The sequence below is a fragment of the Triticum aestivum genome, chromosome 7B (genome assembly GCF_018294505.1).
Source record: "Triticum aestivum cultivar Chinese Spring chromosome 7B, IWGSC CS RefSeq v2.1, whole genome shotgun sequence".
NCBI lineage: Eukaryota > Viridiplantae > Streptophyta > Magnoliopsida > Poales > Poaceae > Triticum > Triticum aestivum.
Window position 1 is genome coordinate 376137771 of NC_057813.1, and position 26726 is coordinate 376164496.

The window sequence follows — 26726 nt, forward strand, 5'->3', positions numbered from 1 at the left end:
AAGATAAGCATACTTAAGATTATCAGGTAATGGTTTGAGTTCAAACACAGGATCACCCTTGGGTGGATTGGGGATCCCCTAGAATTTCAACGGGTAGGTTGTGTTTCAGCATAGGTTCCTGTTGAAGTAACACTTCATCTATTTCCCTTCTTTCTTTCATAAACATATCATTTCCATGGTCTAGCAAATATTGTTCTAACGGATCAGTAGGAGGCACGGCAATAGAAGCAAGACCAATAATCTCATCCTTACTAGGTGATTCTCTATCACGAGGTTGTCTACGAAACTTAGCAAAATTAAACTCATGAGACATACCCTCTATGCCAATTGTGACAGTATCCTTTTCACAATCAATCCTAGCCTTACCTGTATCCAAGAAGGGTCTACCAAAAATAATGGGACAAAAATCATCTTGTGAGGAACTAAGAACAAGAAAATCAGCAGGATATTTAACCTTCCCACACAAGACTTCAACATCTCTAACAATCCCAATTGGTGAAATAGTATCTCTATTGGCAAGCTTGATAGTAACATCAATACCTTCCAATTCAATGGGTGCAATATCATGCATAATTTCTTTATATAAGTCATAGGGTATTGCACTAGCACTAGCACCCATATCACATAAACCATGATAACAATGATCTCCTATTTTAACATAAATAACATGCATGCCTACCACAGGTCTATGTATCTTAGTATCTAGTCTAATAATATTAGCAGTCTCACCACAGAAATAAATAACATGCCCATCTAAATCATCATCCAAGAGATCTTTAAACATAGCAATACTAGGTTCAACTTTGATTTGCTTAGGAGGTGTATAAGTCCTAGTATTACTCTTACGAACAACAGTCGAAGTTTTAGCATGATCCTTTATCCTAACAGGAAAAGGAGGTTTCTCAACATAAGTAGTAGGAACAATAGGATCACTATAGGTGATAGTCTTTTCTTCAACTGTAATAGGTGCAACGACTTTTACTTCAATGGGAGGATTATATTTAAACCACTTATCCATAGGGAGAACAGCATGAGTAGAAAAAGATTCATAGAAAGAAGCTACTATCTCAAAGTCAAGTCCATATTTAGCGCTAAATCGACGAAAAGCATCGGTATCCATAAAAGATTTAACACAATCAAACTTACATGTCATACCTGACTCCTTACCATCGTCGGAACCCCAATCTTCAGAGTTGCGTTTAATTCTTTCCAATAAGTCCCATTTGAATTCAACAGTCTTTAGCATATAAGAACCAACACAGGAAGTATCGAGCATGTTGCAATCATTGGGAGAAATATGAACATAAATTTTTGGATAATCATTTCTCTAGAGAGCTCATGATTGGGGCATGAATATAACATTGACTTAAGCCTCCCCCAAGCTTGAGCGATGCTTTCTCCTTCGCGAGGCCATAAATTATATATGTAATTACGATCATGATGAACAAGATGCATAGGATAGAACTTCTGGTGAAATTCCAACTTCAATCGTTTATAATTCCAAGATCCCGTATCATCACCTAGCCTATACCATGTCAATGCATCTCCCTTCAAAGATAAAGGGAAGACCTTCCTTTTGACAACATCATTGGGAATACCTGCAAGCTTAAATAATCCACAAACTTCATCCACAAAGATAAGGTGTAAATCGGGATGCAGTGTTCCATCTCCTGCAAATAGATTAGCTAGCAGTTTCTCTATCATACCCGAAGGAATCTCAAAGTAAATATTTTCAATAGGTTCAGTAGGTTGAGGAGCAACTCTTTGCTCTTCTGGTCGGGGTGAGATACCTGAACAAGCCCCTCAAAGGATTAGTTTCCATAGTAATAAGTGACAGAAAATTTCAGCACACTATATAAATGTTTCCTTACCAAGTTCCACTCACCAGAAGCGCTACGCTCCCCGGCAACGGCGCCAGAAAAGAGTCTTGATGACCCACAAGTGTAGGGGATCTATCGTAGTCCTTTCGATAAGTAAGAGTGTCAAACCCAACGAGGAGTAGAAGGAAATGATAAGCGGTTTTCAGTAAGGTTTTCTCTGCAAGCACTGAAAATGTAGGTAACAGATAGTTTTGTGATCAGATAAATTGTAACGAGTAACAAGTAAATAGAGTAAATAAAGTGCAGCAAGGTGGCCCAATCCTTTTTGTAGCAAAGGATAAGCCTGGACAATTTCTTATAATGAGAAAAGAGCTCCCGAGGACACATGAGAATTATCATTAAGCTAGTTTTCATCACGCTCATATGATTCGCGTTTGATACTTTGATAATTTGATATGTGGGTGGACCGGTGCTTGGGTACTACCCTTACTTGGGCAAGCATCCCACTTATGATTAACCCCTATTGCAAGCACCCGCAACTACAAAAGAAGTACTAAAGTAAACCTAACCACAACATTAAACATATGGATCCAATTCAGCCCCTAACAAAGTAACGCATAAACTAGGGTTTAAGCTTTTGTCACTCTAGCAACCCATCATCTACTTATTACTTCCCAATGCCTTCATCTAGGCCCAAATGATGGTGAAGTGTCATGTAGTCGACGTTCACATAACACCACTAGAGGAAAGACAACATACATCTCATCAAAATATCGAACGAATACCAAATTCACATGACTACTAATAGCAAGACTTCACCCATGTCCTCAGGAACAAACGTAACTACTCACAAAGCATATTCATGTTCATAATCAGAGGAGTAATAATATGCATTTAAGGATCTGAACATATGATCTTCCACCAAGTAAACCAATTAGCATCAACTACAGGGAGTAATCAACACTACTAGCAACCCATAGGTACCAATTTGTGGTTTTGATACAAGATTGGATACAAGAGATGAACTAGGGTTTTGAGAGGAGATGGTGCTGGTGAAGATGTTGATGGAGATTGACCCCCTCCTGATGAGAGGATCGTTGGTGATGATGATGGTGATGATTTCCCCCTCCCGGAGGGAAGTTTCCCCGGCAGAACAGCTTTGCCGGAGCTCTAGATTGGTTCTGCCTCGTGACGGCGGAGTTTCGTCCCGTAAGCTTGCCCACAATTTTTTCTAGGGTAAAAGCCTTCATATAGCAGAAGATGGAAACTGGAGGGCCACCAGGGGGCCCAGGAGACAGGGGCACGCCCAGTAGGGGTGGGCGCGCCCCCCACCCTCCTGGCCAGGGTGTGAGCCCCCTCTGGTGTTTCTTTCGCTCAATAATTCTAATTAATTCCAAAAATAAGTTCCGTGGAGTTTCAGGATTTTTGGAGCAGTGCAGAATAGGTTTCCAACATTTGCCCCTTTTCCAGCCAGGATTCCAGTTGCCGACATTCCACCTCTTCATGGTAAACCTTGTAAAATAAGAGAGAATAGCCATAAGTATTGAGATATAAAGTGTAATAACACCCCATAATGCAATAAATATTGATATAAAAGCATGATGCAAAATGGACGTATCAGTAACCTTCTGTATCCGTGAGATCCCATCTTGGAGCCTTCGCCGGCGCTCCGCCGGAGGGGAAATCGACCATGGAGGGCCTCTACATCATCTCCAAGGCTCTTCCGATGAGTTGTGAGTAGTTTACCACAGACCTTCGGGTCCATCGTTATTAGCTAGATGGCTTCTTCTCTCTCTTTGAATCTCAATACCAAGTTCTCCTTGATCTTCTTGGAGATCTATTCGATGTAACTCTTTTTGCGGTGTGTTCGTCGAGATCCGATGAATTGTGGTTTATGATCAAGTTTATCTATGAGAAATATTTGAATCTCCTCTGAATTCTTTTATGTGTGATTAAGTTATCTTTGCAAGTCTCTTCAAATTATCAGTTTGGTTTGGCCTACTAGATTGATCTTTCTTGCAATGGGAGAAGTGCTTAGCTTTGGGTTCAATCTTGTGGTGTCCTTTCCCAGTGATAGCAGGGGCAGAAAGGCACGTATTGTATTGTTGCCATCGAGGATAAAAAGATGGGGTTTATATCATATTGCATGAGTTTATCCCTCTACATCATGTCATCTTTCTTAATGCGTTACTCTGTTCTTTATGAACTTAATACTCTAGATGCATGCTGGATAGCGGTCGATGTGTGAAGTAATAGTAGTAGATGCAGGCAGGAGTCGGTCTACTTGTTACGGACGTGATGCCTATATACATGATCATGCCTAGATAATCTCATAATTATTCGCTTTTCTATCAATTGCTGGACAGTAATTTGTTCACACACCGTAATACTTATGCTATCTTGAGAGAAGCCACTAGTGAAACCTATGGCCCCGGGGTCTATCTTTTATCAGATAAGTTTATCATATACTTTTATTTGCATCTTTACTTTTCCAATCTATATCATAAAAATACCAAAAATATATTTATCTTATCATATTATCTCTATCAGATCTCACATTCGCAAGTGGCCGTGAAGGGATTGACAACCCCTTTATTGCGTTGGTTGCGAGTTCTTGTTTGTTTGTGTAGGTGCATGGGACTTTTGAGGAGCCTCCTACTGGATCGATACCTTGGTTCTCAAAAACTGAGGGAAATACTTACGCTACTTTGCTGCATCACCCTTTCCTCTTCAAGGAAACCCAACGCAAGCTCAAGACGTAGCAGCATGTCACGCACGTACTTGTCGAAGGCGTGCTCGAAAAAGAGCGACCAGGTACGCTTGTCCGTGTTGGTCCATGCAACCGGATAACAACTAATCCCAGTCGCTGTAAATGTCGTGCGTGCTTTTATTTCGTGCTAGTGGATGGACGCAAACATGCAATACAACAAACCGCCCGCCAGCTCCCTAATCTCTATCTCTATCTATACTTATAATTATACTTATACACTTATACTCCTATAGAAACCGAGTTGGTGGTGATGGTGTGCCTGTCATCCTGCAATATAGACCGTCCGATCTATATCTGGCAGATAGAGAGCAAACTATGGCAATTTTGCAAAAAGATACCCACACCCCTCTCTACATTTGCAGATAAGGCCTTCCCTCATACATCTTCGTCTCCCACGAGATAAACAGCTCGTATAAATGCATCTTGATGTTCCGTGCAACGCATGAGCCTCTAGCTAGTCTCAAATATAAACTGCACTAGTGCACGCCCACGGAACATCCTTTCCTAAGGGACGAAGCCCTGCAGTTACCATCTCCTCTCGTGTAAACCAGCTCCACAAGGGACTAGGCAGTTGGTCGCCATTGCCATGGATTCGCAAGGCACTGGTGCTTCTCGTCCTCGTTGAGGTTGGGAGACCATGGAGGACGATCCTTTGGTACAAATCATAAGTCGCTCTGACTTCCTCACATCTGCAAGACTTAGCGGTACTTGCACCAAATATTTTAAGAGGGTGCATAAATATGCGTGGGAGAAGGCCATGCTAGTTGGTCTGCCATGCGTCCTTGAGGACGAGGATGTTTCCTCGGGGGTCTCTCCAGCGTGGCGTGACCATAGTTGCATGTTGACGTCCATTGAGATGCCAACGTTGAGGGGCACTCGGATTTTGTCCGATGAGCAGGTAAGTGATTAGTTTGATCACGTAGTAAATCCATTATAAAGACTACTTTCATGTCCATTTCCTAATTCCCCTACTGCCCACTATTTCACAGGTTAGGCTTGGTGCTAGTGGAGATTGGCTTGCATATGTATGAGAGGGTAACAACATCAATTTGCACAACATCTACAACGGTGACACTATTCCCGTAGAACCTTTGTCCAACATTGGGATCAGCCATGCAATGGGCCATCGCCTGAATTGGTATGCTGGAACCATGGTGAGATTGAAGAAGAGAGCAATCCCGGAAGCCTCGATAAGGTCGTCCGCCAACCAAAATTACACTCTCATCGCAGTGTTCGACATCGTGATTGCTTTCACGAACCCTGCACATGGCGGTCAAAGGTGGAACATGCTATCTGCGGCCGATTTTTTTGCCGTACGATTACAAAGACATTGTGCTCCTTTCTAACTTCATCTTCGCGGTGACAAACCAGGGAACTTGTTTCGTATGGGACACATCCTACGGTATACTCCCTTCTTCTAGTTTATTTGTTTTGAATTTTTTTTTGTTTTATAAGTTTCAAATTCAAATTTAGAGCTCCCCATGACATGTTGAGATTACAATGTGTATTAAATCGTTGTGTGCATGTAGTAGTTTTTTTATTGGTCACGCATGCATGCATTGCAAGTAACATTTTTACCACAATTTTTTAGGAAACTGAGTGCAATAATTGAGTAGTTTTCCAAACTACCAGTACTACACCTGAGACGGTACAAAATCAATACAACCACCACGCCCATGTCTGACCGCCCTGGCCGACCCAAACCCCCTCCCTTGCCAGCGCACACTTCCCCCCTGAAACGGCCAGCGTCGCCCCGGAGCGTTAGTGCCGCATTAATGCCCGGCCAGAGCGGAGGCGACCTCTCACTGGCGCTGGTTTTGAAGTAGTGCGACGGCTGAGAGAGCGCCGCTTCCAGGTGCACGGGACTGCTCCGCGTCGAGGCTGGCCATAGTGGTGGTAACTCGAGTACATACATTCGGGAATAGCAGACACGGTGATGTGGAAGAGAATTAAGAAAGAGACATGGGGTCATGCATGGCAATAAATATGATCATCTATGCTACTACTCTATGATACTATGCACTATAAAAGTATTATATCATACACTAGTATCATGCACTAGTATATTGTCCCCACTATGAGTAGCCTCAAATGACACCACGGTCGGCCGACATACATTACAGTTGCAACTTGTTTAGACTAGGTTTTACTCTGGTTTGTATGAAAACTGTAATGTATCTCGTCCAATTTATATGAATTTTTTTCGAAATGTAATGATTTTCGTCTGATTTCTATGAATTCCTCCTTGTTTGCACGATTATGCAGGGCAAAGTCATCCCCCGATCAAAATCAGATCACCAATCATGGATGTGCATGGGGCATTTGGTCTAACTTGAAACCTTGTACCTGACGACAACCAGTTGAGACGTACTATCTTAGCAGTCGTTACCCATGGTGCCATTGAAATGCAACAAGGTGCCATGATCTATCATGATCGGACCCTGATCCTGTACCCTGGTAATTCCTTATCTCCGATCCAAGATTAGTAGAGCCAGGAACTATCGTATATCTTATTGCCATGTGATCTTATAACATTTCAGTACATGTCTCTTTGTACTCCAAGAGCACGAGTAGTTCTTTCCTTCTTCTTTTTATTGATTTGGATAGTCATCTATGTAACTTTATAATGCCAGTTGTATAAACTATAAAGGACTTGGCAATTTCAATTTCGTGTAGTACTAGCTAGGTAGCCATAATCCCATCAAACAAAACTACTCCTACTTTAAATAATGTACATGGCCCAGGTAACACTCTCAAATTGTTTGTCGTTGCCTGTGCCGTAGCTGGTCTATACATTGCTTCCGCCCCCCTCATAGAAATAAGCAATATAAAGTATAGTATTTTAATCCGTATCCCCTGCTTACGTTACCTTATTATACTACATGGACCATAACCATGCACGTCAGCATGTATCCAGGTTTGAGATGCCCGGTGTACCAGATGGACGGCGGCGTGTTCGAACCCGTGATGCTACCTGGGTGCGGATGAACACACTTGAAGAGTGCTCAATTTTCATCGGGGCAACTACCCCATAGTGCAAACGATGCCACCTTCTATGCACGACGCCAACGGCCTGCCATTCATGAAGAATGGGTGTGTTTTCATTGCACGCCAACGGATTCATAACTTGAACGCCCCTATCCATGATCTATGCTGCTTCAGTTTGGATGAGTCTCCATCGTGGGGAGCCAAACTAAGAAGTTGCGATGATATGGACTCCCGTTGCCCACCATTATGGATCGTTCCATCTTTGTAGAACACGTGGTACTGGAACTACGAGATGGACATGTACCTAGGGGTGTACGAACCTGAGTAATGTAGCAAAGTAAGTGAAGTAGAAAGGGACAGATAGTATGAACATGCATGGCATATAGGCATTTGTATCTTACTACCACTAAATGTTGTACGTGCAATGCATGATGATATTATGATGTACGTGCCTAAGTACTGTACTACTATATTAATTGGAGGCACATATTAGGTTTTATATTTGTTTGCGTATATGGCCCAAGACCTTCCAACTAGACGCGTCTTTCTCTCCGGGTTACACTTTGTATCGTTTACATACTACTAGTACTACTGTGGTCTCCGACCTAGAAGTGGAAGAAGTGGAGACGCTCTACCATGCTTTTCATGTCCCACTCCTTTCGCTGATGTGTGGGACATCCAGCACGTGCCGTGTTTGGCACTCCTTTGTCGTAACAGTTGAAATGCTAGCTTTCAGCAAAAATAAAAAATAAATATAAATAAGAAGTGATACTATACCACGCGGTTTCCTTGCTCCTCGATATCGGAAAGAATATTTCTGTTCACCAACATGTGGGACATCGACCATCCTGGTCCACTTGCCATGCACGCAGAACTCCAAGGGAGAGTCACCCTGGTTGTCGCGCCACAGTAATAATGACTAATGAGCCGTCAAATCACAGGCCCAACCTTTTCCACTGTAAAGTTGCTCGGACGAAGGAGCCATCATGACTTCGTTGAATTCCGCTTCTTGAAGAAAACTACTGTACCAGCAATACTCTAGCTATAGTAGTACTGTACTCCAGCGGAGGCCTCCTTTGGTTCATAGGATAGGAATTTTATAGAAATATGAAAATCATAGGAAGTGAGATGACATGCATCTCAATTCCTATAGAGAAAGAGATGCCATTTGATGCATAGGATAGAAATTTTTCCATTGAGTCTAGGCTAATGTACTGGTATTTTGCTCTAAAAACTACATTAGTAAATAGTACCGGTACATGCTCGTAATTAATTAAACAAACATATAGGTGACATAGACACACACACTAACTACTAGTACTACTACTTCCCACATGCTGGCAAGACACCGTCGTTCTCCTTCCCGGCTTTGTTGGCGACACCCCACCGTGCTTGGATCTCCGCCGAGCTCTCCGCAGCAGCGCGTGCGTCCTCTTCTTTCTTGCGGCGGCATGCCTCTCTTTTCTTGAGTGCTTTCTGCCTTTTCTGCTCCCTCTATGCAGCTTTGGCCGCCTCTTACTCTATCGCCCATTCAGCCTTGGCAACTTCAAAGTCCACCCACGTAGGTGTGAGGTCACGAGCGGTGATGAACTCGGCATGGCGGGATGCCATTGCTCCCCTACCATTTCATGTGCGGTCATGGGCTGCGAGGAACTCAGCGCGGCGGGATGCCATCGCTTCCTTACCGGTTAGTGTGCGGCGCAGTGGCATGAACGACGCTTGGTGGGAGCTCTGGGGCGGAGTGGCTGGACAACTGTATATATAGTGCATTGGTTTGTCAAGAGCTCAAGGACAGACGACGAAGGAAATTTGAATTCCCCTTCAACTAGTCATTTATTACCGAGTAAAATGCATTGACGGTCATCGAACTTGTCTTGATAGCTCACTTTGATCATTGTACTTAAGATATGGTCATTATATGCGAGATATGGTGATTATACGATCACTAGCTCAACATATAGCTTCGTGTTTGTCTGGTTGGCCAGTCAAATAGTCGACATGCGCCTCATCAGCTCATGTTCTATATCTATCTATCAATGTGGGCCTACCTATCAGTGGAGAAAGAAATAAAAACCAAAATTATGTGTATGTGAGGAATCAAACCAGGGACTTGTCGCTGCAACGCACACTCGTTAGCCAAATGAAAATGAAATACTTTGCGTTAAATGCAGAAACCGATTTTTTATATTATACATGATGCACACAAATGCAAGTAGCATGTACGCATGCAGACACTCACGCTCACGCTGTCAAACCATGGTAATGCATGCACGTCTCCCTCTCAATCAAAGTCCTCCTCATGGCGCAATGCAAACGGAGAGCCCATCACCTGCGCGCCCCGGCGGTGCCTGACATTACTATTTAGATGTTTTCTGGCGGCCTTCGCGAACATCGAGCATGTATTCACCTGGCTAAACACTAACAACATACTCGTGCTTGGGCGCCGAGCTGCTCGACATTAGCCATGGCCCTGCACACGAGGCGATGATCGGACTCGGCGCCTTGCTCATGTATATCATTCATCACAACGACAATCTATAAACAGCCTAGCTAGAGAGGGTAATATGGTACCTATATATGTATCATAAGGGACCTATCATAGTGCCACTGCACATGAGTGTGTGTTTGATTGATTCATCCATTATTCATAAGTTATGCATGGTTGTGTGTGTCTAATGGTGGTCGTCAAAGGCTAGCTGGCGACTAGAGCGGTTGCACGGACGCCTGGTTGTCTATACGCCCCACATACGCTTCAAAGGCTCGTCATCCATGAGTTTTTTTGCGGGGGGTCATCCATGAGTTCACATAATTTATTTCAGTATAATCATAACCGTGGCTGAGTAAGTGCGTCCGCGTGCATGCTAGTATGTATTGTGTGTGTGCGTGTGCGTACTGCGTGTGTGTGGGTCGTCCGCATACATGCATGTGTGTCGCGTTTGCTCCTTGCAAAAATACCTCATTTCATGGGGATTTACTGGAGAGATTCGGGGTTAATTCCCCACCCATGCAATGCATAATTTAGCTTTTCTAATTTATTTATTTTTGACCCATTGACGGGTGGGGCCGTAGAACCTGGGTGAGGCGCATGTGGACTGTTTGACCGATCAACCAGACAAAATACGGAGCTATACTCTAAGCCAGTGACTGTATAATCATCTTAAGTCATATATAGTGACCATATTGATCGCATTCTTAAGTATAGTAACAAAAGTGAGCTATAGAGACAAGTTCGATGACCGCTAGTGCATTTTACTCTTTATTACCGCACACGGTTACTTTCTGTTGCCTGTTGAAACTGTGTGCGCTGACCCTATTGTGGATTGCTTTCTGATTGGCCGCCACCCCAGCCACACGTATCACGCGCGTGCACCATGATCGAACGGCATTCCACGTCCCTATCATCACACCCGTGTAGCTGTAGCTGGGATTTGATGTTTCTGCACCTCCGTCCCGGTTGATGCATGTAACTACAAATAATATCACTGGAAACTATGTTTATTAGTAAGGTACACGTGTATTGCACGCATGAGATTTGGCAACCAAATTATGAATAAATACCACACTATAGCATGTAAGCTTTGAGTCATATATGCATGATGTAGATGTTCGTTAATTCTTATAGTTGTAGTAAATTTCTATAAAATGCACATAATTGCCTAAATATGGTAAATGAACCCGGAGAAGTGCCAAATTTGAACACAATGCTTTGTAGGGTGAATGTTGATCGTAGAAAAAAAAGTGAACTGCCAGATTAATTGAGTAATTTTGCAAACAACAAAAACAATATACCACCGCGCCAGCGTCTGACCGCCTGGCCCACCGAAACCCCTTCCATTGCTAGCGCGCTCTTCCCGCCTGAAATGGTCACCGTTGCTCCAGAACGTCAATGCCGCGTTCACGCCCGACGCGACCTCTCATTGGCACTGGGATTGTAGTAGCGCGACGGCCGAGAGAGCGCCACCCGCGCGGCATCCTGGTGCAAGAGACTGCTCCGCCACCCACATTAATGACATGCGGTTGCCGACAAACCTATTCCGGCACCAGCCGTCCATTCGTCTGCTGTGGCTCATTGCCACTCGCCCGCTATATTAACTTCAGCCCCAGCCCCCAGCCATAGCCAAAGACCCACAGTCATTATCCTCTGGTCCCTTCCTTCTGTCGGCACCACTCCAACCATGACCTCCTCGCGCTCCAAAGCTCTCATGGACGTACTATCGCAGGAGCAGACGAAGGACATCACCGACTCCGCTCCGGGCACGCTCCAAAGCTCTCTTGGACATATTGTCGCAGGAGCAGATGAAGGACATCGCTGGCACCCCCCACCCCCCGGCCGCCCTCCATCGCCATGACCACGAAGTCGGCGCATGTGCGCAGGCACAACTGACAGCTAGGAAGAGTAGTACATGGTAGGTCACCACCGCTCAGGTCCCAGGAAGGCCATCGCTCCTCCACCTAGTCGATGCCAAGCTTGGTGGGGTAAACATTGGTGGCCAATTAGCCGCTTGACGGTGACGTGGAGGCGGAAATCTCCATAACCTTGTCCTCCGGAGGAGGAGGTTATCGAGGTGGAGCTGGACAAAGCTGAGGCGAATGAGGAGGAGGCAAAGGCAATAGACAGAGCATCAGTTCTCAGGGCTCTTGGCCGGACATGGTGGTCGGGCACCGGCAATCGTTTGGATTAGGTTTACAGTACGTTTTAGTTTGGTTTGTGCGAAATATGTAATGAATTTCATCCAATTTATAGGAAAAGTTTTGGAAATGTAATGAATTTCATCTGGTTAATTTGAAATTTTCTTTGTTTGCACGAATTTCATCTAGTTAGCTCATATAGTTGTCGAAAGGTATGCGAGCAACATTGGATGGCATCCTCTGGCATCAGTGTCCTTGGACAGATGCCGGTGTAAATTTGTGGGTCAGCGGTGGAGATACCCTAACTATCATGCTATAATCGCTAACAGTGCTCTATTATTTCGCAGGGAACAGTTATCCCTCAATCAAAATCAGATCCGTCGTGTTTCGCACTCCTCCCATGTAAGAGTGGAGACGTTTGCTTACATAAAAATGGAGCAAGTGGACAACACTGTAGCACATCATATCACTCAAACCCACTAGGCCAAACTAGCCCACCTAACGCGTGGGAAATCCCCGCCCTCGTCATTTTGTTTCGGATTTCTATCAACCGATCGCACGAAAATGTTACACTTTGCAAGTTCAAAAGGAAAAGACGACACACTTAAAGCATGCTTGTCACATTCGCATCGCACCCCCGACAGTCCGTCTCGCACGCTGCTCACCAAAGGGGACACACATTGTCTTGCATTTTCACTAACATCTAGGACTGCAGTTCAATAAACCGTCGATAGCCAAAATCTAATCGCTCGGCGGGCGTCGGCTGAGGAGAGAGAGATGGGGGAGGGAGAAGAGATTGCCCGCCCACCGCGCACAGACTCCAAGAAATATGGTGATAACTAGACAAGGGTCAAAGCTCAAATTAAAGACAAACTCGTAGAAAGGGGTCAATCTATAGGTGCCTTAATTAACGTAGCCTGCTTGACCTAGATGGCAGCCGAGTAATCTTCGTGGATGTGCCCCGAATGACTAATGCCTTAGAGGAATGCAGTTGTCGCTGTTTAACCCCCGCAGTGATCCGAAGCACATGACAACTAATATTGCGAGATGAGGGAATATGCTGCTGCAAACATAGGGCTGTGTGTTTGACGGCTCATTACTGCTAGACGGGTGGGGCCCAGTGAATTGACTTGCCATTATCATTATTAGTACTGCGGTGCTACGACCGCGTGAGTCTCCTGATTCCTGAGCACCTCTATGGTATACAGGTGCCAAGTACTGTACTACCTAGCTACTTGCTTCTTGGCCAATGCAATAAATACTACGAAGAAATAGATAGAGAGAAGTAAAAAAATACTCTTATAGCCAACCTTATAGCTAACCTTGTTGTATGAGTCACTATGAGTGATGACTATGCCAACATCAGATAGCCCAACGCACCTGGACGGAGGAAGTTGTTTCATGCATGCGAAGTAGGAAAAAAATGCTCATTTATAGCCATCTGAAATCTCCAAGGGTGTGGCCGCGCTAGCGAGGTGAAGGTCGTGGTAGGTGCGACCATGATACGGGCTGCTGACAACCCTTGGATGTGAGATCGAATGGTTGCACGCCAAGTTGCTAAAAATTTGCAGAATAACCCTCCGGGACAGGATATTCACCCATAGGTCTAGAATCACGCAATGCAACCGTTCGATCTCAGATCGAAGGTCTCTCGGAAGCCCGTATCATGGGAGCATGGAAAGCTTCGTATCACCTGTAATTTTCCTGAGGCTTGACGTGCGAACACGCAGATGCATGAAGCCATTTAATTGGGCATCTAGTAGACATGACATCTAATTGGGCCCTCATTGTACTGTGCATGAATCCATTTATACAGTAGGAAAGCCACTACCCTGTCGTTCGCATGCCCCACTTGGCATTTTTGCAATCGGAAAACCGCTAGCAGTTCGCTCCTACTCGTCATCGGCTGTCCTTTAACATTATGGCAGTTCACTCCTAGTCGTCTCATCCTTTCACATTACAGTAGTTCCACTAATCCTAACCCTCCTCCCAAATCCAGGGCGTCCCAAATCTCCATGATCGGCGGTGAGTACAAGGTTAGAACCACCACCAGCGATGAGTTCGATGTCATCTACACCCGTTCTTCCACGATGATGAGATGATGCCTTGCTCGCTTCAAACGGATGTTTGAAAAGTCAAATGGTGATGACTGGGTCGCTGGGCTAGATGTTGAGTACACCACAGTCCTAGGAAAAGAGAAGAATCTAAAGGAGGAAGACAGGAAGAAGCCGACCGTGATCCAGGTTTGCGTGCATACCTTGTGCTTGGTCTACCACATATGCCATGCCGACGTTAAGTTCGAGGATTTTAAGAACTTCCTCCCGGATGACAAAGTCAAATTCGTTACTATAGGCTTTCGTAACAACAAGGAAGTCCTGGGCCGGATAGGCCTTGTTGTAGGCTAGCCCTTCGATGTCCAGAAGAATAGGCTGGTGCCCTCCCATCAGCCTGATACGTCTCCGTCATATCTACTTTTCCTAATGCTTTTACTCTTGTTTTGGACTCTTATTTGCATGATTCGAATGAAACTAACCCGGACTGACGCTGTTTTTTAGAAGAACTACCATGGTGTTGTTTTTGTGCAGAAATAAAAGTTCTCGGATTGGAATGAAACTTTGCAAGGAATTTTTATATCAATAAAGAGAATTTATGGAGCCAAGAACCACCGGAGGGGGCACCTGGGTGGCACAACCCACCAGGGCGCGCCACCCCCTCCAGGCACACCCAGGTGGGTTGTCCCCACCTGGTGGCCCCGCAAGCCCTGAAACCGACGCTATAAAATCCTATTTTTCCAAAAAAAAACAGGGAGAGAGAATTATTTTGTTCCACGAGACAGAGCCGCCGCCGTCTCCTGTTCTTCATCGGGAGGCCAGATCTGGAGTCCGTTTGGGGCTCCGGAGAGGGGGATCTTCGATCTTCATCATCACCAACCCTTCTCCATCGCCAATTCCATGATGCTCCCCACCAGGAGTGAGTAATTCCTTCATAGGCTCGCTGGTCGGTGAGGAGTTGGATGAGATTCATCATGTAATCGAGTTAGTTTTGTTAGGGCTTGATCCCTAGTATCCATTATGGTCTGAGATTGATGTTGTTATGACTTCGCCATGCTTAATCCTTGTCACTTTGGTCCCGGGTGCCATGATTTCCGATCTGAACCGTTTATGTTATCACCATTATATCTATGTTCTAGATCCGATCTTGCAAGTTATAGTCACCCACTACGTGTTATGATACGGCAACCCCGGAGTGACAATAGTCGGGACACTTCCTAGTGATGACCGTAGTTTGAGGAGTTCATGTATTCATCATGTGTTAATGCTTTGTTTCGGTTCTCTATTAAAAGGAGGCCTTAATATCCCCTAGTTTCCAATATTACCCCACTGCTACGGGAGGGCAGGAAAAAAGATGTCATGCAAGTTCTTTCCATAAGCATGTATGACTATTTACAGAATACATGCCTACATTATATTTATGAACTGGAGCTAGTGCCGTATCGCCCTAGATTATAACTGTCACATGATGAATATCATCCAAAAAATCGCCAATCCAATGCCTACGATTTTCCTACATATTGTTCTTGCTAAGTTACTACTGCTATTGTTACTATTGCACTTGCTACAAAATCAATGCTATCACTGTTACCGTTACTATTGTTGTTGCTAATGCTATCAAAACTATCAAACTACTTTGCTACTGACCACGTTGCTGCAGATAATTAATATCCAGGTGTGTTGAATTGAAAACTCAGTTGCTAATACTTACAAATATTCTTTGGCTCCCCTTGTGTTGAATCTATAAATTTGGGTTGAATACTCTACCCTCGAAAATTGTTGCGATCCCCTATACTTGTGGGTTATCAAGACCTTTTTCTGGCGCCGTTGCCGGGGAGCATAGCTATATTTGTTGAGTCACTTGGGATTATTATCAATTTATCACTATGAAGAATCAAAAGGATGCTAAGACTAAGATTTTTCCCTCTAAGACGAGGGGAGGTAAGGAACTGCCATCCAGCTCCGCTTTAGATTCACCTTCTGTTATAAGTAAACTTGCAACACCACCACATGCTATTAATCTTGATATGTCGCAAGTTATTGATGATGCTACCTCTACTATGAATGATATTTATGATGATGCTAGTACCTTGCTTGATGATAATGTGCCACTAGGTGAATTTCTTGATGAACAAATTGCTAGAGTAAGATAGCATGATATTGTTGAAACTGATGATGAGCTTGAAACTGAAAATCAAGAAACACCTATTAGAACTAGCCCTTATAGATATGAATTGCCTAAGGTACCGGAAGGTTATGTTACAAATGAGGAAACAACTAGAGATATTCTTGCTTGTAGGGATAGAGATGATCTGGAAAAATTATTATGCAAGTATAAAGAAAATACTCTGAATGCTAAAATGAAATGTGATCCTCAGTTTGCTACTTCACCTATCTTTGTTGATGATAAGGATTATGAATTCTCTGTCGAACCAGAGTTAATTACTTTGGTTGAATCTGATCCTTTCCATAATTATGAAACTGAAACTGTAGTGGCACATCTTACTAAGTTGAATGATATAGCCACCCTTTTTGCTCATGATGAGAAAAATCGCTATTATTATATTCTCAAATTATTTTCGTTCTCATTAAAGGGTGATGCTAAAGCTTGGTACAATATGCTTGCTCCTGGTTGTGTGCGTAGTCCCTAGGATATGATTTATTACTTCTCTAAAAAATATTTTCCTACTCATAAGAAAGAAGCTTCCTTACATGAAATATTTAACTTTGTGCAAATTGAAGAAGAGAGTCTCCCACAAGCTTGGGGGAGGCTGATACATCTCCAACATATCTATAATTTTTGATTGTTCCATGCTATTATATTACCCATTTTGGATGTTTATGGGCTTTATTTTACACATTTATATCATTTTTGGGACTAACCTACTAACCGGAGGCCCAGCCCGTATTGCTGTTTTTTTAGCCTATTTTAGTATTTCGAAGAAAAGGAATATCAAACGGAGTCCAAACGGAATGAAACCTTCGGGTGCGTGATTTTTGGAACCAACGTGATCCAGAGGACTTGGAGTGCAAGTCAAGAAGCAATCAAGGCGGTCAGGAGATAGGAGGGCGCGCCCACCCCCTCTAGGTGCGCCCATGTCTCATGGGCCCCTCTTTTTGCTGCTGATCAATAGACAAATTGCCCAGGACTTCCTATTTTGGTAGGATTTTTAAAGTCCCATAAGTTTGCGTTAGTTACAGATTGCTACAGACTATTCTGTTTTTGACAGATTATGTTTTTCGTGTGTTGTTCGCTTATTTTGATGCATCTATGGCTAGTATTAAGTGGTATGAACCATAGAGAACTTGGTATATAGTAGGTTTAACACCAAAATAAATAAAGAATGAGTTCATTACAATACCTTATGTGGTGGTTTTGTTTTCTTTCACTAACGGAGCTTATGAGATTTCCTGTTGAGTTTTATGTTCTGAAGTTTTCATGTTTTGGGTTGATGGACTATGAAACAAAGAGTGGCAAGAGCCTAGGCTTGGGGATGCCCATGGCACCCCAAGATATTCAAGAGTAGCCAAAAGCCTAAGCTTGGGGATGCCCCCGGAAGGCATCCCCTCTTTCATCTTCGTTCATTGGTAACTTTACTTGGAGCTATATTTTTATTCGCCACATGATATGTGTTTTGCTTGGAGCGTCGTGTATGATATTAGTATTTGCTTGTTAGTTTGCCACAATCACCCTTGCTGTACACACCTTTTGGGAGAAGCCCACTTGATTAGAATTTATTAGAATACTCTATGTGCTTCACTTATACCTTTTGAGCTAGATAGTTTTTGCTCTAGTACTTCAATTATATCTTTTAGAGCATGGCAGTGGCTTAATTTTGAAGAAATTGCTAGTCTCTCATGCTTCACTTGTATTATTTTGATATTCTTTCAGAACAGCATGGTATTTGCTATGGTTATAAATTTGGTCCTAGAATGATGAGCATCCAAGTTGGGTATTATAAAAACTATCATAGAAAGTGCATAAAATACCAGGATCAATTTGATGCTTGATAATTGTTTTGAGATATAGAGGTGGTAATGTTAGAGTCATGCTAGTGGGTAATTATGAAATTGAGAAATACTTGTGTTGAAGTTGGCAAGTCCCGTAGCATGCACGTATGGTAAAAGTTGTGTGACAAATTTGTTGCATGAGGTGCTCTTTTAATTGTCTTCCTTATAAGTGGAGGTCGAGATCACGCGATGGTTAACTCCTACCAACCCTTCCCCTCGGAGCATGCGTAGTAGTACTTTGCTTCGAGGGCAACTAGACTTCTGCAATAAGTATATGAGTTCTTTATGACTAATGTGAGTCCATGGATATACGCACACTCACCCTTCCACTTTGCTAGCCTCTATTATACCGCGCAACTTTTGCCTATATCATGCACCCATTATTTACCTTCCTCAAAACAGCCACCATACCTACCTATTATGGCATTTCCATAGCCATTCCGAGATATATTGCCATGCAACTTTCCATCGTTCCATTTATTATGACACACTTCATCATTGTCATATTGCTCTTTGCATGATCATGTAGTTGACATCGTATTTGTGGCAAAGCCACCTTCATAATTATCATACATGTTGCTCTTGATTCATTGCATATCCTGGTACACCGCCAGAGGCATTCATATATATCTTGTTCTAGTTTTGAGTTGTAATTCTTGAGTTGTAAATCAATAAAAGTGTGATGATCTTCATTATTAGAGAATTGTCTCAGTGAGGAAAGGATGATGAAGACTATGATTCCCCCACAAGTCGGGACGGGACTTCGGACTTTAAAAAGAAGAAAAAAGAAAAAAAGAAAGGCCAAAAAAAGAAAGGCCAAAGAAAAAAAAGAGAAAGGAAATAACTGAGAGGAAAAGAGAGAAGGGACAATGCTACTATCTCTTTTCCACACTTGTACTTCAAAGTAGCACCATGATCTTCATGATAGAGAGTCTCCTATGTTGTCACTTTCATATACTAAGTGGGAATTTTTCAATATAGAACTTGGCTTGAATATTCCAATGATGGGCTTCCTCAAAAGTCCTAGGTCTTCGTGAGCAAGCAAGTTGGATGCACACCCACTTACTTTCTTTTGTTGCGCTTTCATACATTTATAGCTCTAGTGCATCCGTTGCATGGAGATCCCTACTCACTCACATTGATATCTATTGATGGGCATCTTCATAGCCCATTGATACGCCTAGTTGATGTGAGACTATCTTCTCCCTTTTTGTCCTCACAACCACCACCATATACCACCATAGTGCTATGTCCATGGCTTGCGCTCATGTGTTGCGGAAGAGTTGAAAAACCTGAAGCGCATTAAAAAGTATGAACCAATTGCTTGGCTGAAACCGGGGTTGTGCATGATGGGAGTATTTTGTGTAATGAAAATGAAGCATGGCCTAACTATATGATTTTGTAGGGATAAGCTTTCTTTGGCTATGCTATTTTGATAGGACATGATTATTTGTTAGTATGCTTCGAAGAATTTTTTTTATGTTTTATAAGCTTTTATCTTGAATCATTTGGATATGAACAATCATGCCACAATAAAGAAAATTACATTGAGAATTATGCTAGGTAGCATTCCACATCAAAAATTCTGTTTTTATCATTTACCTACACGAGGACGAGCAGGAATTAAGCTTGGGGATGCTTGATACGTCTCCAACGTATCTATAATTTTTGATTGTTCCATGCTATTATATTACCCCTTTTGGATGTTTATGGGCTTTATTGTACACATTTATATCATTTTTGGGACTAACCTACTGACCGGAGGCCCAGCCCGTATTGCTATTTTTTTTGCCTATTTCAGTATTTCGAAGAAAAGGAATGTCAAACGGAGTCCAAACGGAATGAAACCATTGGGAGCGTGATTTTTGGAACGAACGTGATCGAGACGACTTGGAGTGCAAGCCAAGAAGCAATCGAGGCGGCCAGGAGATAGGAGGGCGCGCCCACCCCCTCTGGGCGCGCCCGTGTCTCCTGGGCCCCTCAGGCGGCCACCAACGTACTTGTTCCTCCTATATATACCCACGTACCCCGAAAACATCCGGGGAGCCAACGAAAAACAATTTCCACCACTGTAACCTTCTGTATCCGCGAGATCCCATCTTGGAGCCTTCGTCGGCGCTTCGCCGGAGGGGGAATCGACCACGGAGGGCTTCTACATCAACACCATAGCCCCTCCAATGAGTTGCACTACAAAAAAAATACACTTCCGTGATGATACGTGTTTGTCACAGTAGGTCGCATTTTTTGTCATGCATGTACATCCATGACGATTTTATGACAGAATCAAGATAGTCATACCTGTGTTGTCGTAGAAGTGTTCCATGGCATTACCAAAATTATCATCATGGAAGTGTCCACTTCCATGACAATAAATAGCGCGTCACAGAAGTGCTTTCGTCAAGGGTGACCGACACATGGCATCCACCGTAACGGAACGCCGTTAAGCTATCGGGTCGGGTTTTTGGATCCGATAACCCATTAACAGCCCCGACCAATGGGGATTTTCCACGTGTAAAATCATCATTGGCTGGAGGAAACACGTGTCGGCTCATCATTGGGACAGATGTCATCCACTCATTGGACGGAAGGCACCTATGATACGTCGACATGTGGCACGGCCCAACAGAGGCCCATTCCTATGAAAAGGCCGACCCGTTTGACTTGGTCAAAAGGTGGCGGGCTGGCCCATGGAAAGCATGTTAATGGCATGTTCGCATATAGCCCATTTACATCCCGCTAACCCAAGGCCCGTTACGCCCTATCCGAATTAGGCCCAGTAGCGTCATCTAGGCCATCCAATATGATTCCAGCCCATTTTCACTTCTGGCGCATGTATGGCCCATGACGTCTTTCGGCCCATATGAGGGCCTATGTAAATCTTGGCCTATTAACGGCCCGTGGTGAAACTGGCCCGTAATGAACAGTGTATCACTTTACACCCATTAACAACCCGTGGTGAAACTAGCCCGTAATGAACAGTGTATCACTTTACACCCATTAACGGCCTGTTATTCCATTGGGCCGTTTCCAGCCCATGTTATCTTTCGGCCTTCTCAGAGCCCATTTATTCTTGGGCTCATTTCCAGCATTCATTTACCTACGGTCCGTTACTGTCATTTTCTGCTTGTGGGCCAAATTCAGCCCGTGGTTACAGTCGGCCCGTTTGTGGTCCGTTAATACGATGGGCCGTTTTGATAGCATCATCAAATACGGCCTATTAACTATGTCCCGTTATGGTCGGCCCATGAACGGACGATTCCAACTCTAGCCCGTTTACGGCCATAACGCGGTCTGTTTGGCCCATGTTTGGCCAATCAATCATACGGCCCGTATAAGGCCCATTGATGATACGGCCCGCAGAAGGCCCATTGTTTCTACGGCCCGTAGAAGGCCCACTGTTTCTACAGCCAGTAGGAGGCCCAGTGTCATTACAGTAAATATTGGCCCATGGTTATTGTGGCCTAGTTTTAAAAAAATAGGTTATTGCAGCCACAAGCAAACCGCGGAAAAAGAACTGCAATGACTACAAGCAAACAAATAAACAAGACAACAAGGAAATAAATAAGCAAGCAACTAACGCTAGGCTATCATGGCTATTACACATATTACATCCACTAGGCATCAAAGTTCGCCACCAGTGCAAATGTAGGGAACAAAGCAGCATATCATATACACTAGTTGTCAAAGTTGGCGACCCGCGCAAATAAACGCCGCAGCAAAACAAATCCAGAACTGAAACCTCTTCAAAAGATCTCAAGAAACAATATCCTGGGTACCCATAATGCTGGCAAGATGCTTAGCAAGCTTACTAACTTTCTCTTGTTTGGCGCTTAAATCGTCCAGCGCTTGCTGTTGCACCAGAAAATATGCATCTGAATTCTGCAGGGACTTCCTCAGTTCTTCAGCTTCGTGTCGCAGCACATCTGATCGATGTCTTTCAACTTGAAGTTGAGACTCAAGAAGAGGAACTGATTCAGGCAGCCAGTTCAAAGAGCTTGTGCCAGTAGTAGTGGCCAGTAACTTGAACACTACATCAAGACAGGACTTTTGGGTTCCCTCGCTGTCGTCAAGATAGTTTTTATCAACTTTCTTGGAGACCAACAGGGATGTCTCACTATCTTGAACCTTATCTGCATTACTTCCTTTACCATTGGATAACACGGTACTGTTCTCCAATATTTTGTCCGCATTCTAAAAGAGAAACAAGCAGACACATCACATGTTTACCATGTTGTATATGAAACTCATTTTGGTAAATGAGTTCAGTAGTAAAGTGGACAGGATAACAACATGAAACGAACATATATCTATGTACCATGGTCACTTTATGGTCTATATCATTCTAGTCTTTGTTGCCAAATCAAGATAGAGACACGGTTCAAATAATATTTGTTCAAGACAAAGCAGAGTAGACAGAATATAAGTGTGGGTAACTATAGAGCAATAACAACACTTGTAATGTGCATGACATGAGAACATAACTATTTATTCAATTGAAACTGAAATCAACATGGAGCAGGTTACAACAGCAAACCAGTTAAGGAAACAGGTTTAAAACATACCTGTTGCGCCATTGGAGTTTCAATTCCATCCTTCAAATTTGAAAATAGTTGGTATGAGTAATACAGTAATGCAAGAGCAAAGGAGTATGAACCATAGCTACAGAACCTGACCTGAGAACAAATCTTCTTCTCCTTTAAGTGTTGAGTTGGGATTCGGAGTGGTGGTCCTCGTGCTTTGGGCACTGCAGTTCCCTTACTAACTACTCGTGTTTGGGTGCTCTGTGGTGGAGACGGTGTTGTGTCAACTGGAACTGGGTTACTATCTGCCGGGGTTGGGGTTAGAAGGGGTGTAGCTGGTTCTCTATCCAACTGGGTAGGGGTACAATCTGCGAGAGTCTGGGTTATGTGTGGTGGATCTGGTCCTTGGGCAAGTACAACTTGGTTCTATCTGCATCAACTGGTAGCACTATCTTTTCTGAAGACCGTGTTGTTACTCCCTTAGATACTGCCATCACGCTCTCCAATTCAAATGGCTGATAAAAAAGAAAAGTAATTGAAAGTATAGACATTGTATGATAGACACGTGCAATGGATAGTGGGGAATAAAAGAGGGCATGAAATAATTCATATTTATGTTTTCTAACCAAACAGCATAGCATGACACAATTTCACATATATGATGGCTAACTAAACAGGATAGCATGACACAATTTCACATTATGATGGCTAACTAAAAAAGATGGAAAGACATAGTTGAAAATATGAGACTATGTAAACAGGATGACATGACATAACTATATAATGTGTTTATTAAATAGGTTGGCATGCCATAATTCACATACAGTCACGGATAGAATGCCATAATTCAAAATATGATGACTGTAAACACTAAACAGGATGAGATGATATAACTATATGATGTCTTTATTAAATGGGTTGCCATGCCATAATTCAGATAGATGATGTGTATGTACTATGTAAACATGATGTCATGATATAATTCAAATATATGATTTATATAGTAAGCAAGTAAGCAGATGGAAATCCATATATGATGTAAAAACTAAGCAATGCAAGACAACATGCATGACATGGGTAATATAACCCTGCCAAGTTTGAGCATAGACCTCAGGGGGGAAATAGGACTGGTCATCAGTCTCTGAATCCTCCTCTGAGGAGCTCTCTGTAACCAGCAAGATGTCTGCTTCAGCAAGTAGCATTGTCTGCTCTGAATACCTTGTTTTCACTCCAGATACTTCCATCACCGCTTCAAATGGCTGATGCACAGGAAGAGTAGTTGAATAAACAAACGTTGTCAACAAATGGAACACGTAATACAAAAAAATGATAGCATGATATAATTCACATACATGATGATTGGCTAAACAGCATGGCATTGCATAATTCACATATATAATGCCTTTGCAACAAGATAGCATTGTATAATTCACATATATAATGTCTTGCAACAAGATGGCAATGCATAATTCACATATATGGCAATTAGACACTGAACAGTTGGCTTTCACACAAAGCATGTCAAAACTAATCAAATTACATAGCAATGCGAGACACCATACGCATGATATGAGCAACATAACCCTGCCAAGTTAGAGCATACACCTCGGGGGGGGGGAATAGGACTGGTCATCTGTCTCTGAATCCTCCTCTGAGGAGCTATCCGTAACCAGCGAGATATGCGCTTCGTCAGATAGCATAGTCTGCTCTGAAGACCTTGTTTTCACTCCAGAATTTGCCATCACCGTGTCAAATGGCTGATGCACACGAAGAGCAGTTGAATGTACTAAGATTGTTGACAAATGTAATATGTAACGGAAAAAAAGGATGGCCTGATATAATTTACATATAAGATGACTGGCTAAGCAGGATGGCATTACAAAATTCACATATATGATGCCTGGCTAAACAAGATGGCGTTGCATAATTCACACAAATGATGAATAAACTAAACAGATGGCATTTGCACAAAGGATGTCTAAACTAAGCAGATGACATATTTGATGTATAAAGTAAGCAATGCAAGACACCATATGCATGATATAACCAACATCAGCATGCCAAGTTAGAGAGAAGACCTCGGGGGGTAAATAGGAGTTGTCTTCTCCTTCTGGATCCCCCTTAGAACAGATATCTTCCTCTCAATTACAATCTGAAATGCGTGGAGGGGGGGCTGCCTTTGCGCCTACCATGGAGCGACGTCTGCATGAAATTTTATTGCCACGCAAGGCTCGTCTCTTTTGCTCTACATGTTCAGTTCCATTGTTTACAATAACTGTCATGCATAGGAATAAAACATAGTGAGATTATGTAAGGAGTGCATGCAGAAATCCAGAGTGATGGTAGCAACCTGTGGATAGACCCAAAACCAATAATAGCAGGCAGATAATGGCTTCAGTTAAAAAATACAGATAATGGCTTCTTTACTGTTTGTTTCCCACCCAACATGAAACTCATAGTAGACATCGGAGATTAACCAGATAGTAGATAGATACTATTGATAGTGGCCCCTATATGTACCCGACAACCATTTAAAAACTCAAGTTTGACCATTAGTTTGGAGCTGACTCAGAGTCTAATCGGTGAACAGGACGATAAAGTAGCATGTGGTATTAAGCGATGCATAACGTAAGCAGACACGAAAGAGCGTGGCCTCTCTTGTGGACCCGTGTAGTCCTCGAGGTCATCTACTCGGTTGATGATGGTAATGCAATTTTCATGGCTGCCAGCGGCGAGGAAGAAGATCTGAGGCGGCGAAAGACAGTCTAGAGGCCGGATCCCTACTTTGCTGGACCCTTCTGTCGTTAGAGCAGCTGAGCTGGGGTGGACGACAGCGCAGCAGGAGCGGGACAAACCACGCAAGGTTTTCTTTGACAACTATCTGTAAGAGAAGTAATTTGAATTGGAGGATTACAACAATGCAGGGATAGGAAATAGATAGGAATAGGATAGCAATGCACGTGCAAAATAGAGAATTTAAAAACACATGATTTCTGCCAATCTGGGTGTTTGATTCACAACAATTGGAAGATCACAGGATGCAAAGAAGCATGGTGAGATTAAGTCAAACCACAAGAAAATGTATGGTTATAATGCTATTATGCTACTATCTCTTAGTCTTGTGCTTCATGAATAGGAATTTGAAAAGGAGGACAAGTGAAAATTAAAATTCCTACATTTTTTCTTTCAAGGAGACACTAAAGGAACAAATCCGTGTGCTCAGTGGACAATATATATAACATGTAGAGTAAAAAAGAGATGCAACAAGTGTACAACCTCTTTGGTGAAGCCATGGCGATCTCAGCGTGATTGGGTTGGCCAGTGAGGATGCTCTGGCTGACTTTGCTGTCGGAGGAGGGGAAGAAGATCTTAGGCATCTAGAGATGGAGCCCGAGGTACTGCTCCGCTGTGATGGAGGGTTTCGTTGTTGGAGCAGCTCCGGTGAGTTGTACGACGCCGAGGCTAAAGCAGGACAAGAGAGACGATGAACAACGTTAACCTGAGTGGAATTCTAATAGCATCTCCAATACATGACATAAAATACATAACCACAAAGTGCTAGATGTAAAATACATCAGCCGCTCATCTCTGAACTTAACTGTCGAAACTAAACTTAACTGTCGAAACTGAACTTAACTATCGAAACTAAACTTAACTGTCGAAACTGAATTTTGCTGTCGAAACTGAATTTTGCTGTCAAAACTGAACGCACTAGCAAGGTGAGGCTACACGTCGGTCGAATGACTTTTATATCTCTGGTTAGTCGATTTTGCAGCCGTTGGGTACGAAATCAAGGGCCTGTGGTTCATCTTCAACCTCCACCCCCCTGAGCCGCCAGCCACCACTGGCCAAACAACAGCCCCCCGCCACCCGCGGCCGGCAGTGCGCCGCCCCGCCCGCCACGAAAACACTCCCCACCGCCGGTCCGCCGCCTCCC